The following is a 15,823-nucleotide window of genomic DNA, read 5'->3' on the forward strand; positions in this document are numbered from 1 at the left end:
TCTAAGTCCTAATCCAATCAACCTCGGCCAGAAGCTTTTCTTTCGGAAAATTACCGAACTTTCGATAAAAGCTTTATGCTGGAAATTTTCCACTGCATTGTGAAATTCAATTATGCTGATCGATGCAATTTTTGATTGATACGCAATAAGTCGGCCGTGGCTTGGTCTCCAAGCGGAAGCTGTGTTTACGTTAAGTTTGGGTTGCTTATGTTAGCGGGTAGCTGAGTGCTGGCAAAGGCAATGACAAAAACAAAGACAAGGGCAATTCCGACGAGATTGAGAATTGGAATTTGTTTATAAATTGTGGAAGGGAGCTATGTTCATGGGTTGGATAACTTATATGTGTGCGTGTTGTGCTAGAAGACGATTTTCGGGCCGAAATCAATTCTCAATCGAAGAAACGAATTTACATATTTGGAGTTGTGGCCAATTTCGTAGCAATATGATGAAATAAAATAAAAATTCCCTGACTATTATAATAATTATTATAATAATAATTAAAGCAAATACAAAGGAAATTATTATAACTACTGTAATTTGAAACATAAATTTTCCAAAAAGAAGACATAACATTGAGAAATAAATATTTCATAAAAATAATAATTATTTTGTTAGTTGTTTACCGTACGATCAGGACAACCGTTATGTGCTTCTAGACCGACCGAACAAATAAACACAAGAACGTAGTGGTGTAGTTGACGGTTTAATTGAAACTGAGCAATAGTAATTTCACAATGACTTCTTAAGCTATAATTGAGCGTTGCCAGATCAAAACATATAAAGCTTATTTAAATTATAACGTAATTTCAACACTTCCTCTTAAGCTATATATATGTGATGTAAAACGAAAATTAATTTAATCCAAGCAACTTAGCAAAAATCTGTTGCTTTTGCTTACACAAGCCTTTCGTTAGTACATCTGCAACATTTTTATCAGTGGGTACATATTCAAGAATTATTTCATTACATTCTACTTTTTCACGAACAAAATGATACTTAATATCTATGTGCTTAGTGCGTTTATGGTGTACTGGATTCTTCGCAATATGATGAGAACTTATGTTGTCGCCACATATGGTTATTGGTCCATCTAATGACCATCCAATCTCTAAAAGCAAACGGCGAAGATACACCGCTTCTTTTGCAGCCGTGGATAAAGCAACGTACTCTGCTTCTGTGCTGCTCATGGCGACGACGCTCTGCTTAGCTGAAGTCCATGAAAACGCACTGCCTCCAAGGAAGAATGCATACCCACTGTATGATTTTCGATCTGATAGGTCGTTTGCCCAATCTGCGTCGGCGAAGCCCTTTACCTGTTCGCCGGACTTGCTGTATGTGATTTTGAGATCAACCGTGGCTGAAAGGTATCTCAAAACATGTTTCGCTGCAGTCTCGTCTTCACTGTGTGGATCAGTATTTCTTTGCGACAGTTTGCTCACTGTATGCAAAATGTCTGGTCGGCTCAAGACTGCTAAATACATAAGGGAACCGATTAATGATTGAAATTGTGTTATATTTACCTTGACACAATTCTCATTTCTACAACCCATCTTATAACCAGGGTCTAGCGGCGTAGCTACGGGACGACAATTTTGCATGCCATATTCATCCAATAGGTTTATGATGAACTGCTTCTGGCATAGCGAAATCGACCCTCTTGTACTTTCTCGTTGGATTTCCATGCCAAGGAAATAATTTAGTTGGCCGCCATCATGTATGTCGAATTTATTTGCGATCTTCCTCTTAATCGCGCTGATTTCGTTCTCGTCGTAGCTGATGATGATTAGATCGTCGACATATACTGCAATGTAGCTGTGTTGTAGCTGTTGCTGCTTTGCGTACAGGCACGCCTCATTTTTGCTGCGCTTGAAACCAATGCTCTTTAAAACTTCGTCCAATGTGTCATTCCAGACACGCCCAGACTGTTTAAGTCCGTAGATCGCCTTTTGAAGCTTTAATACTTTGTTTGGATGCTTCTCATCAATGAAGTTTTGTGGTTGCCTCATATACACTTCTTCTTGAAGTCTGCCGTTTAAATATGCGTTTGATATGTCAACCTGGTGCATGCATAGCTGTTTTTCTGCTGCTATAGCGAATAGCATTCTGATGGTTTCGTAGCGGATTACTGGAGAAAACGTTTCCGAATAGTTGACGCCCATCTTTTGCCCACAACCTTGAGCAACAAGTCTTGATTTAAACTTTTGTATATTTCCCTCTTTATCCTTTTTGACGCGAAAGACCCACTTGGATCCTATGGCCTTCTGTCCTGGAGGTAAATCACACAATGTCCATGTGTTATTTGAAATGAGAGCATCATATTCTTTCTGCATTGACGTCTTCCAGTCTTGGGCATGCTCGCCCCGTAAAGCGTCTCCAACGCACTGTGGCGTCTCAATGTTTTCAATGTAATTGAGGCTGTTGTATTGTTTTCTGGGTCTACCGGACTTACCACTGCGAATAATTTTTGGTCTGCCGGGTCCACGTCTAGGTGCGTTGCTTTCTTGCTCTTGTACGTCTGGTACGATCTCCTCCTCAGTGAGAATTTGCTTTTCATCGCTTGCGCTTACAAACTCCTCCTCCTCTTCACCGGAGTCATAGCTGTCATAAGAATTACTGCTCTGCTCGACCACCATGGGCATAGCCGGCCGCTGCTGCTCTGGTACTTGGATGATTGACTCAAGGTGAATGATGTTTGTAGCGAAGTCATTATTTTGTTCCGAAATAGTGCATTTTTCAGATTCAGTGTTATCAAACTCACCCTCTACAAATTTGACATCACGACGTGCAACAATAATACGTTTTTCCCGATCGTATAAACGGTAAGCTTTAGCTGTTGAAGAGTATCCTACAAATATATACTCTTTTCCTTTTGCCTGGAACTTGCTTTTTCTTGTCTTATCCAGTGCAAACGCGCGAGATCCGAACACTCGCAAATGTTTAACGGATGGCTTCCTATTTTGCCATATTTCGAAGGGTGTAGCGCCCATGAGTGCTTTGGAAGGACACCTGTTACGCAAATATGAAGCTGTGGACACGGCCTCGGCCCACAAAAACTCCTCTAATTTCGCATGAATCAGCATACTTTTGGCCATCTCGACGATCGTTCGATTAGCGCGTTCCGCGACGCCGTTTTGTTGTGGTGTATACGGAACCGTTAATTGCCTTTTTATGCCGCAGGTGTTCAAATACTCTGTAAACTGCCAGTTTACATATTCTGTCCCGTTGTCACTTCGCAAAGCTTTTATTTTCTTGCCCGTTTGGCACTCGACATATGATTTGAACAATTTGAATTTATCAAACACTTCGTTCTTCGCATGCATAAAATATATAAATATTTTCCTTGAATAGTCGTCTATGAACGTGACGAAATACTTGTTGCCGCCTAAAGAACTAACATTCACTGGCCCGCACACGTCACTGTGAACTAGTTCCAGTACACTTTGCGTAGCTCTCTCGCTATTCTGTGGGAATGGCAATACGTGTATTTTTGCCATATTGCATGTGTCGCAATTAATATTCACCGACATATTTTTAACGTCCATGCCAATTACTACCTCTTTTTCCTTGATTTCTTTTAAACATTGAAAATTTAAATGACCAAACCGATTGTGCCATGTTGCCATGCGAGAAGAATCATTCAACAAATGAACCGCACCGTTTTTAGAGCTACTTGTAAATAAATACAAATTGTCTTCTTGCATTGCTCTCATCATCACTTCACCTTGTTTGTTTTTTATCACCGCCGCCTTTTTATCAAAAGTAGTTATGTTTTCGTACTCCGCGGACTTGCTCACTGATAAAAAATTCATATGCAATGATGGAACGTAAATTACATCTCGTAATTCAATGTTTACATTTTGTGATTTAAGCATAACAGTCCCGATGCCGCTCGATTTCACGAACTTATCAGCTGCTAGCATAATCGATGTTTCCTTATTAATGAAAGATGTAAACAATCCCTTGTCACAACACATATGCGACGTGGCACCACTATCAATACACCATATGTTTTTCCTTTGAGTGGTAGCACTAATATGCATCAAGCAGTTTGATTTCTCCTTGCTTTCCCCTAGTTTTTTATGCCTCTCTTTGTTCGGGCATTCTCGTGCTCGGTGACCGAATTTCTCGCAAATGTAGCATTTGCCCTTGAAACTATGTTTTTCAAGGTTATTTTCTTCGCGTTGTTTTTGCTTTGCAGTTCCATGTAATTTTGTATGTACATACACGGCTTGGACAGAACCTTCGCGATCGTCCCTCTCTTGCTTGCGCGCTCCTTCTTCCAGAAGCTTCACTTTTACCGTTTCGAACGTCGGCAGCGTGTCGCGTGTTTCGATCGCTACAACGAAATTTTCCCACGAATTTGGTAAACTGGATAACAACATGATGCTTTTTAATTCATCATTAATTGTTATGTCCATCTCAGCTAATTTGTTGACTGTTTCAGCAAATTTATTGACATATTGAACAACGTTATCCCCTTCAAGCATTCTCAGCCTTGATAGTTTTTGATATAACTGCACTTTTCTGATCGGGCCACCTGGCAAATGTACATCACACAATTTTTTCCATGCGTCTGCTGCTGTTGTGCATGCCTTTATATGCATTAACTGCGTTGCTTTTAAATTTAAAAACAAACTTGCCAGGGCCTTTTGATCGAGCATATTCCATCTTTCGGAATCTTCAGAGCCATCTTCTGGCTTTACATATTGGCCACAAACGACTTTCCATAGATCTGCTGTTATAAGCACACTACGCATTAAAATGCTCCATACGTCGTAATTGTCGTCGCCTAATTTTTCTATTTGAATTGACACACTCATTTTGTCGAATTCCGCAAATTAGTTTTTATTTATTTCGAGTTTCAACCGGACGCGTGTTAGTCCATTTAATTACTTTGAATTATTCAAACCGAAAACTTTGCTTGCTGAAGGCCCATAACCAACTGTTAGTTGTTTACCGTACGATCAGGACAACCGTTATGTGCTTCTAGACCGACCGAACAAATAAACACAAGAACGTAGTGGTGTAGTTGACGGTTTAATTGAAACTGAGCAATAGTAATTTCACAATGACTTCTTAAGCTATAATTGAGCGTTGCCAGATCAAAACATATAAAGCTTATTTAAATTATAACGTAATTTCAACATATTTTTTAATTTCATAACAAAATAATTATTTTATTAATAAATAATAAAAATAATAATTTTATTAATAAATAATAAAAATAATAATATTTCATAATAATATTTCATAAAAAATAATAATACGTAGTAGAAAATAAAAATTAATAAAATAAATAAAAATATGAAAACAGTTCGTTGCAAAAGTCAAATCGTCAGGCACGAAGTGCGGACACAAGCACTCAACAATTATTGCCTTATTAATTTTTCTCACGCCGCAAGCTGAATACCCTAATGACAAGTATTCTAATATAAAGTCATTTTCGAAATTTATTTTGTGATGTACATAGATTCGTCTATTACTATTTCTAAGCTTTATTTAAATAATAATAACGTTGAGGCAATGCAAAACAAGAATTTTTCGCATGGTGCCAATTGATAAAAAATAATATAGATTTAAAGTCAACGAACTTCTAAGGTGAAGGGCATATTTTGTCAAATTTACAATACATGAGCATACGTGTGCAAGTTATCCAACCCATGAACATAGCTCCCTTCCACAATTTATAAACAAATTCCAATTCTCAATCTCGTCGGAATTGCCCTTGTCTTTGTTTTTGTCATTGCCTTTGCCAGCACTCAGCTACCCGCTAACATAAGCAACCCAAACTTAACGTAAACACAGCTTCCGCTTGGAGACCAAGCCACGGCCGACTTATTGCGTATCAATCAAAAATTGCATCGATCAGCATAATTGAATTTCACAATGCAGTGGAAAATTTCCAGCATAAAGCTTTTATCGAAAGTTCGGTAATTTTCCGAAAGAAAAGCTTCTGGCCGAGGTTGATTGGATTAGGACTTAGAATTTGAAGATCAGTCTGAAAGAGTCGGGAGTCTGAATCGGGACGAGATCGTCAACAGCTCGAAGTTAAACATAAGTTACCAAGTGTCTCGTAATAGTATAAGTGAAAAAGTTTATCACCAAATAAATGTTAAATAATAAAAAATAAAATTTATTTTTTTAAATAAATAAAGAGTAACAATTTTAATTGGCGCCCAACGTGGGGCGGCGTATTCAAAAGTTCTAAATAAATATTAACGATAATAAGTTAAAAATAAAACGGAACTCGCGCCGCCAACAATCCATATTTTTAGTGGAAAAATTAAAACATCCACAACAATACAACGACGCCTAACTAATGTGAAAGTGATCGTGAAAAAAACTTAATTGGAAATCAATAAATGCAATAATCCAATTAAGTATTTAACATAAAAAGGTGGACTGAATACTTAATACAAATTACGAGAACATAATAATAATAAACATAACATAAACATAACATAATAATAAAAATTCAGAACTCAACTACGAAACCAAAGAAATTCAAACAAATTCAATTTCAAAATTCAAAAATAAAAAAGCTATATAAAAAATTGAAGGAAGACCCCAATAAATAATTATCAAGACGACCCAATTGAAGGAAGACTCCAAAAAAGAATTATTAAGAACAACCAATTGAAGGAAGACACCAAAAAAGAATTATTAAGAACAACCAATTGAAGGAAGACCCCTACCCTCCACCAACTACGCTGAAGGAAGAACTCCCACGGAAAGTATCGTGAGCAGATAAAAACAACACTAAGTCTTTAAATAAAATTAAAAAAAAATAAGATTAAGATACAGAGAATACTACTTTGAAATTAAATATTACAATATCAATTTAATTTAAAACAATCTGGAAGATTTGATAAATAGTTTTGATAATTTAAATTTAACAATGGCAACCGGAGGTTCAGTATCAACCCTTTCTGCGGGCGGGATATCCAGCGCCAGTAATCTGACAATGGAATTAATAAACAGATTAATAAATGTACAGTTGAGTGAAGTAACCAGAAAACTTGAAGGGTTAGAAGAGCAGTTAGCCGCTAACAAAAATGAGGTAGAAGACTATAAGATCCAAACAATAGACCGAACCATAAAATGCGAAACTACATTAGAAGTAATTAAATCCTTACCAAAGTTCACAGGAGAAATAACCCAATATGTAGGCTGGAGAGAAGCGGCGGAAACCGCAATCGCTTTAACAATTTTACGTAATAAAATCATGGGAGCAGCACACGATGCTCTAACCAACCATGGTACCGTTTTAAACTTTCAAGCGATTCTTTCTAGATTGGATTTTATCTATAGCGATAAAAGACCAATCCATATACTCGAAACAGAATTAAGCATCTTAAGACAGGGACGCATGACCATTAACGAATTCTACAACGAAGTAAATAAGAAAATGACGTTACTTATAAATAAAACTATAATGACTTATGGAAAGGACGGCCTAATAACCAAGGAAACAAATAAAACAATTAGGAGCAACGCGCTAAGAATTTTTATTTCTGGATTAAACGGTTCAATCTCAGAAACACTCTTCTCTCTCAACCCACCAGATTTGCCAAATGCTTTGGCAAAGTGTCAGGAATTAGAGTCTAACAACTTTACGGCTCAATTTGCAAATAGGTATAATGGATTTAGGAGTGAAAACAGAAATCAAGGAAACAACCTTAGATTTGCCCCTAGACAGATTAATAATACACCAAATAGGATAAATAATAATTGGCCGCAAAACGGGAACTTCGGAGCGAATAACAATTGGAATTTTAATAATAATTCCAAAGTTCAACCACCACCACACCACAACTTCGGAACGAATAACAATTGGAATTTTAATAATAATTCCAAAGTTCAACCACCACCAGAACCTATGGAAGTAGACGACTCCATAAGAGTTCAAAATCGTCCGTATAAAAATTATAATCATCCTAGGAATAATAACAACCAGTGGAATTATAATAATAACCGACACAATTTTAATAATAATTTCCAAAGAAATAATTATAATCAATACCCAGCGCAAAAACACAACACAAGCGCAGGTCATGTAAATCAGTCCGAAACACACCCCCCGATAAAACGGGAATCAACGGGAACAGTCAACCAGCCAGCGCATAAAACAATGAGAGTAAATAATATCAACGAGAACCATTTTTTAGATCAGCACCTTACAGAGGGATGCCTCATATCACAAGGGTAGACAGAAAAACTAAAAGACAGTTCAAAATATTAATAGACACAGGAGCCACCGCGTGTTATATAAAAAAGGGTATTTATGAGAATAAAAGGGAATTATCAATACACAAAAGAGTATCTACAGTTCATGGATATTAGATCATAAAATATTATCATTTGATAAATATATTTGGGGAACAACATTTATTCTATGAAATTGAGGGTTTAGAATCTGATCTATTAATTGGATTCAATTTGTTAAGAAAGATTGGAGCTAAATTAGATATCGAGAAAGGAATCATGGAGTATAAGGGAAATAAAGAGAAACTCCAATATTTTGACGAGTATAAAAACGATTTGTGTTTAATTGAGGAAAAAAATATTCTTCCATTAAAAAAATATATAATTAAAAAATATTTAGATGAGCAAAAGATATATAAAACCGAAACAGTAATTGCTGAAGGCAGTTTATAAAGCTTGGGATCAATGAATCCTGAGCACGCCAGCGTAGATTTATCCGCTAATAAACAATATATCAGTTTGGGATCAAAAAATCCTGAGCACGCCAGCGTAGATTTATCCGCTAATAAAAAATATATCAGTTTGGGATTAAAAAATCCTGAACAAGCCGACGATGTTAATTCCGTCAGTCTTAAACCAAATAGGTTGGAATCCACAAATACCGAGCACGCAGTCGTTGAGTTTTCCGACAAAGAAAAAATTCATAACCTAAATATAATTTCAAATCAAATAAAAGAATTTGAAAATAAAGTTATGAATAAAATTGAAAAGGAGCATTCTAAAATAAATACGCAAATTCCTTTTCGTACCGATATTCGAGGAAAAATAAATACAGTCAATGACAGAGCAATTTATAGCAAACAATATCCTTATGCTATGTCGGTCTCAGATTTCGTTAATAATGAAATCGATAGAATGTTAAAAGAACAAATTATAAGACCAAGTAGAAGCCCCTACAATTCACCAGTTTTAGTAGTGCCTAAAAAAGGTCAAAACGAAGATGGATCTCCAAAACATCGATTAGTTATTGACTATAAAAAATTAAATGAAAGCACAATACCTGACAGATATCCGATGCAAGATCCGTCTGTAATATTATCTAACTTAGGGAAGTCAAAATATTTCTCAACCATTGATCTGGAATCAGGATTCCACCAAATTTTAATGAAAAATTCAGATATTGAAAAAACAGCATTCTCTATAAATAACGGAAAATTTGAATTCTTACGTATGCCATTTGGGTTAACAAACGCACCTAGAATATTTCAAAGAGCAATGGATGACATATTGAGAGAAAAAGTGAAAAAGAAAAAGAGAAAAACTTGTCATGTTTATATGGATGATATAATAATCTTTTCTAATACAATTGAACAACATTACACAGATTTAATTCAAATAATAAATATATTACAACAAGCTAATATGAAAATTTCTCTAGAAAAATCAAAATTCTTTAAATTAGAAACAGCATTTCTAGGTTATATAGTATCTCACAATGTAATTAAAACAGATCCTGAGAAAATCTCCACAATTATGAAGTATCCGATTCCACAAAACATTAGAGAACTTCGAAGTTTTCTAGGCCTCACCGGCTATTACCGTAAATTTGTCCGAAATTATGCAAAAATTGCCAAACCTTTAACCAAATACCTAGGAGGAGATAATGGAAAAATTTCTAGGAGAATGTCTACAAAAATTACAATACAGTTAGACGACCCAGCTGTTAAAGCTTTTAAAGAACTTAAAGATAATTTAATAGCACAAGTGGAATTAGTTCAACCAGATTATAACAAAAAATTCACTTTAACGACAGACGCATCAGATGTAGCTATCGGAGCAGTTTTATCACAGGATAATAAACCAATTACTTTCATATCCAAAACTTTAAATAAAACCGAACAACTTTATGCCACAAATAAAAAGGAATTGTTGGCAATAGTTTGGGCTCTTAAAAATCTCAGGAATTACTTATATGGTGTAATTGGTATAGAAATATAAACAGACCATCAATCTTTATCTTTCACAATCTCAGATAAAAACCCGAACGTAGAAATGAAAAGATGGTACTCCTTTATAGAAAGTTTCACCCCGAAAATAATATATAAACCCGGAACAACTAATGTAATGAATGAAAATGTAATACAAGAGACCCGAAAACCGTTAAATCAGTTTCAACAACAACTGTTATTAACAAAGGGGAGGTATACAATACATGAGTCATTGAATGTTTTTGATAAGACTAGACATATAATTGAATAAGATACGCCAGAAAACTTAATAGAAATATTAAGAGAATATCTAAAACCAAACATAACGGTAGGAATTCATTGCACTTTAGAAGATCTTTATCATATTCAATTACCATTAAAAAATAACTTTAACAACAAATTTCTTTATACTAAAATATTTCTACAAGACGTGGAAAATAACGAAGATAAGGCTATCATAATAGAAGAAACACATAGTCGTGCTCACAGAGGATTAGACGAAAATTATAAACAAATTAATAGATTATTTTATTGGCCAAATTTATATATCAAACTAAAGGAATACATAAAAAATTGCACAATTTGCAACGAAAATAAATACAACCGGCATCCTATTAAAATCCCTATTGGAGAAGCTCCTATTCCAACTAAAGAAGGAGAGAATTTACACATCGACATTTTTTACGCGCAAAGTCTTATTTTCTTAACCTGTATTGACGCATATTCAAAATTCCTGGTTGTAAAAGAAATTCAAAATAAACTAAACATCGAGAATAAAGTAATGGAATTACTCCAACATTTTCCCCACGCCAAAGTAATTATGACAGATAATGAACCGAGCTTCACCTCTGCTCAATTTAAATCCTTTGCACAAAGATGTGGTTTAACTGTACATTTCGCCGACCCCAGACACAGTACCTCGAACGGACAAGTAGAAAGAGCACATTCAACATTAACAGAATTAGCTCGTTGTATAAAAGAAGAATTTAATCTCACTGACTATTCTGAAATAGAAATCAAAGCATTCATTCTACAACAAACCAAAAACCCTTTGATATTCTATATAATAAAATTAATCACGAAAACATTTCAAGAATTCTAAAGAATACACAAGAAAAAATGTTAGTAACACACAATGAAGGTCGCAGAGAAAAAGAATATCACGTAGGTCAAGTAGTTTATGAGAAAAAACACGGCGAAAGAAATAAGCTAAAAACTAGATATAAAAAACAGGTTGTTAAGGAAAACTTACCTAACAAAGTTATAATAAATAGTAGAAACAGGACTATTCACAAAGACAACATTAAGTTTTAACAAATACCATATTTTTTTTATTAAATTACAGAAAATGCATTTCGTATTACTTTTAATAACATTCGTAATGATAACCACTTCAGAAATAATTGATTACTCCAATCACGAATTTTTCCTGTTCAAAGACAAAAAGGATGCCTTACCTATGAATCATATGCTGACTTATACCACGTAACTAACTTAAGTTTTTATAAAGAAATAATCAATCTAGAATCAGGATATGTAAGAAAAGACAAAAATACACGGACACAATGGGAAATTACTTACGAAATACAGATAATAGAATTAATTTTGTCACAACTGATACCAACTAGATCAAAAAGGGGAATAAATGAGTTAGGCACTGTTTGAAAATGGTTAGCTGGAACTCCGGATCACGATGATTTCATTAAAATACAGAATAAAATAAATGATTTAATTGAAAACAATAACCAACAATTTATTATTAATTCCAAATTGTTTAAAGAGATAAAATCACTTTCCGATCATTTTAAAAACATTTTTATCGATCAAGAATTGCCATTAAGAAAACATCGCCTACGTTTATTAACATTTGACTTACAAAACATTATTGATACTATCACACTGGCCAAAATTGATTTATTCAACACAAAAATTTTAAACAATGAAGACATCAAAGAAATATTAGATCACGAACAACAGCCTGTACTTATTGCAGACTTAATGGACATCGCCATATTCAAAATTGTATTGCATAAAGAACTCTTAATAATTTATATAAAATACCCCGTTATAACAAACAGATGCGAAATTTACTATGTCAGATCCATTTCACATATTGATGGAAAATTACTTATAAGTAATCAGGTCGCAAAATGCGAAAATACCTATTATGAAATATCTAATTTTAAGAACGAACTTTTGAACAACTATTGTATTATAAGTAAAGATAAGACTTGTTTTACCCGCTTACTAAATGGAGAGAAATCAATTTGCACTAAAATTCTAGAAAAGAATAAGAATATAGATATCATTCAAGAAGGTGCCATTCTAATAAATGGAAATAATATTGTGAACAATTCTCATTTAAATGGGTCATATTTAATAACATTTAACAGCACAACTACAATAAATAATATTTCATACACCAATTCAGAAAACAAAATACTTGAGTACATAACTACCAACCACTTTAAAAACTTAGAAATATCAGAATATATAAAATCAAACAATTCAGAACTTTCTCTTGACAACATTAATATTTTAAAACCATTTATTGAAATTTACAATTGGAAAATTTCAATTTCATTTATATTATTAATTTTAATCATTTTGTATTTCATTACTATATTAATAATAAAAATCAGGTATTATATATGTATTTGTAACCAAACAAAAACGGCCAGAACCAGAAAAACCAAATAATGATGTAGAATTTTTAACAGAATTAAATGAACGTTTGAACGAAATTAATAATGAAGCGGGACGCGTCATTTTAGAGGGGGGAGAGTTATCCAACCCATGAACATAGCTCCCTTCCACAATTTATAAACAAATTCCAATTCTCAATCTCGTCGGAATTGCCCTTGTCTTTGTTTTTGTCATTGCCTTTGCCAGCACTCAGCTACCCGCTAAAATAAGCAACCCAAACTTAACGTAAACACAGCTTCCGCTTGGAGACCAAGCCACGGCCGACTTATTGCGTATCAATCAAAAATTGCATCGATCAGCATAATTGAATTTCACAATGCAGTGGAAAATTTCCAGCATAAAGCTTTTATCGAAAGTTCGGTAATTTTCCGAAAGAAAAGCTTCTGGCCGAGGTTGATTGGATTAGGACTTAGAATTTGAAGATCAGTCTGAAAGAGTCGGGAGTCTGAATCGGGACGAGATCGTCAACAGCTCGAAGTTAAACATAAGTTACCAAGTGTCTCGTAATAGTATAAGTGAAAAAGTTTATCACCAAATAAATGTTAAATAATAAAAAATAAAATTTATTTTTTTAAATAAATAAAGAGTAACAATTTTAATTTGCACACATACAGTTGTATGCTATCACTGTATGCGTAGAAAAGAGCTGTTTGCTGTAGCGCTCTCCGCTCTTTCTCTCTCGAACAAAAACTCAAGAGAGCCTGGAGCCACCTCTAGAGCCACGGCCAAAAAATCGCGTGCCAAAAATTTGTATGGCCGTTACGCATCTTGTTATTCTAGTGTCTTTGGCTGATCATTGCTTTGAAATGTAACGGAGTATTAAAAGAAGCCAATACTGTATTCGCTGGACCTTTTATTTTATTTCGCATAATACCAAGAGCTTGGTAAAATGTTGAACTTCCCTCGTAGTCTTTAAAAACTTTAAAAGCGACATGAGCCGCTTTTCTCCACGACACATATGTTTCACTTTTGCCCTCAAAATCTGGCAGAGATTTAACTATATCTAGAGGCTCGTTACAGACAACACCTGGTCTAATTTCAGCATCTACATAAGTTTCCACCTCTGGGGTGTTCGCTCATTCATCTCCCTGCAATTGCTTTTCAAATGATTGTTTTTGGACTGCGAGCGAGTTAACATACCCCCTCTCTCGGTCTACCCAGTACTGCAACTGAGAGCCGAGCGAAAGTTCAACGAAGATCGCCAACACGAACTCTGACGAAGATATTTGGGAGATACACATACATATTTGTAATAAAGAATTCATAATTATTCTCATTTCACACCTCAAACTACTCAGTCGTTTTTTTGGAAGCTTTCCTCCCTCGGCCACGGGATTGTAACTGGCGCAGCCGGTCAACGGACAAGGGATTAACAATGCCCACTACGCTTATCGTTCTAATTCTAAAGAGGTATTGAACATGTGACGGCAGTGGTTGTGGGGATTTTATTAGTGAGTGGTGAAATAGAAAGGAATTGGATAAAACATAATAACGTGCAAGTGCAATTAAAACAAAGGAAACAAACGAAATCAAGTTCAAATTGCTTCACAGGCGACCGTATATGTGTACATCAAACGCTGATAAGGCACCGGGATCGCTTGTGCGGGACAATTTACAACAATTATACCAACGAGTTACTGTGTGTGATGACCGTATATGTGTACATCAATCGCTGATAAGGCACCGGGATCATCCATACACCCTAACTCATACAAATGGTAAATTAATCAACAACAAAAAAATAATAATAAAAAAAAAATTAAAAGAGAAAAAAAATTTTTTCTGACATGTTAAACTACTGTGTATGGTTACCATTTGTGTGTCGGAGAGCGCTTGGTGTGTGCGAGAGTATTGGTTGCTCTTTGGTTACTTCATAAGAATGGTAATTTCATCACTATGGTAATATTACATCAGCCTATATTCGCACTGCGAACGGTTGTTGTGTCTCTATAGTTCTGAGAACAACCGTTTGGCGCGGCGACAGAGCGACGTCGCTGCCGCTGAGTGTTGGCCGTTGTGCACAACAGAAAAGAGAATGGTAAAGAACGAGATCAGTCGAATATTAGACTACGTTGTGACCAGAACTCGAATAAATTTTGGACATCGATCGCCTCCGATATAACGGGACCTCCTACACAAGTGTTTTTTTAAAAAAAAAATAAATAAAAAAAAAAATAAATAATAATAAATAAATAACTGTAAGTTGTGTGATTAACGACCGAATATGTGCACATCAATCGCTGATAAGGCACCGGGATCGTTTTCACTTAAAAATTTACATGAACACAAATTTTTTTTAACAAATACAGAACTTGCTGCGCAGGAGGTGAATTTGGACATCAGTCGCCTCCGAGGCAACGGGATCTAATTCACAGTGGGTTATAAATAAATAAATGTAAGTTGTGTGATTAACGACCGAATATGTGCACATCAATCGCTGATAAGGCACCGGGATCGTTTTCACTTATCCATTTACATGAAAAAAAAAAATAATAATAACAATCATAATAATACTAATAAATAAAAAAAAAAAAGAAAAAAAAGGAAAAAAAAAAAAAAATTTGCACAGTGATACAGTTTCCTTCGGCAATATCAAGTAAGCATGTATGTGTTTGTGTTGCGCCGCTTGTATAACCCTAGCGACGTCGACGCATCACTGTACATTGGCTGCCGCCAAAAGCTGATGTCGCGCCAGAGTGGCGGCGCGACGCTTGACGCCGTACACTTGCCGAATTCTTTTTGCACACCACGCACTACAAACAAAAAAAAAACCCACTCAATTAATTCAAGAAAAATAATGCATATATGTATAGAAAAAAAAAGAACCAAAAAAAAAAAAAACCAACTTAACGCCTACTGTTGTCAGATGTTCACTAACCTATAACAAAAATACACTCTATTCAATAGCTATTTAAATCATGTAT

General features: G+C 34.9%; 1 long non-coding RNA gene across 1 annotated transcript; it reads left to right on the plus strand.

Annotated features, from left to right (window-relative positions):
• Positions 1–14,028: 14,028 nt before the first annotated feature.
• LOC117138515 lies at positions 14,029–15,398 on the plus strand. Its single transcript, XR_004459207.1, has 2 exons — positions 14,029–15,097; positions 15,209–15,398. It is a non-coding gene; the product is annotated as an uncharacterized LOC117138515 (long non-coding RNA).
• Positions 15,399–15,823: the final 425 nt, after the last annotated feature.

Source organism: Drosophila mauritiana, chromosome 2L (assembly GCF_004382145.1).
Source record: "Drosophila mauritiana strain mau12 chromosome 2L, ASM438214v1, whole genome shotgun sequence".
NCBI classification, from domain to species: domain Eukaryota; kingdom Metazoa; phylum Arthropoda; class Insecta; order Diptera; family Drosophilidae; genus Drosophila; species Drosophila mauritiana.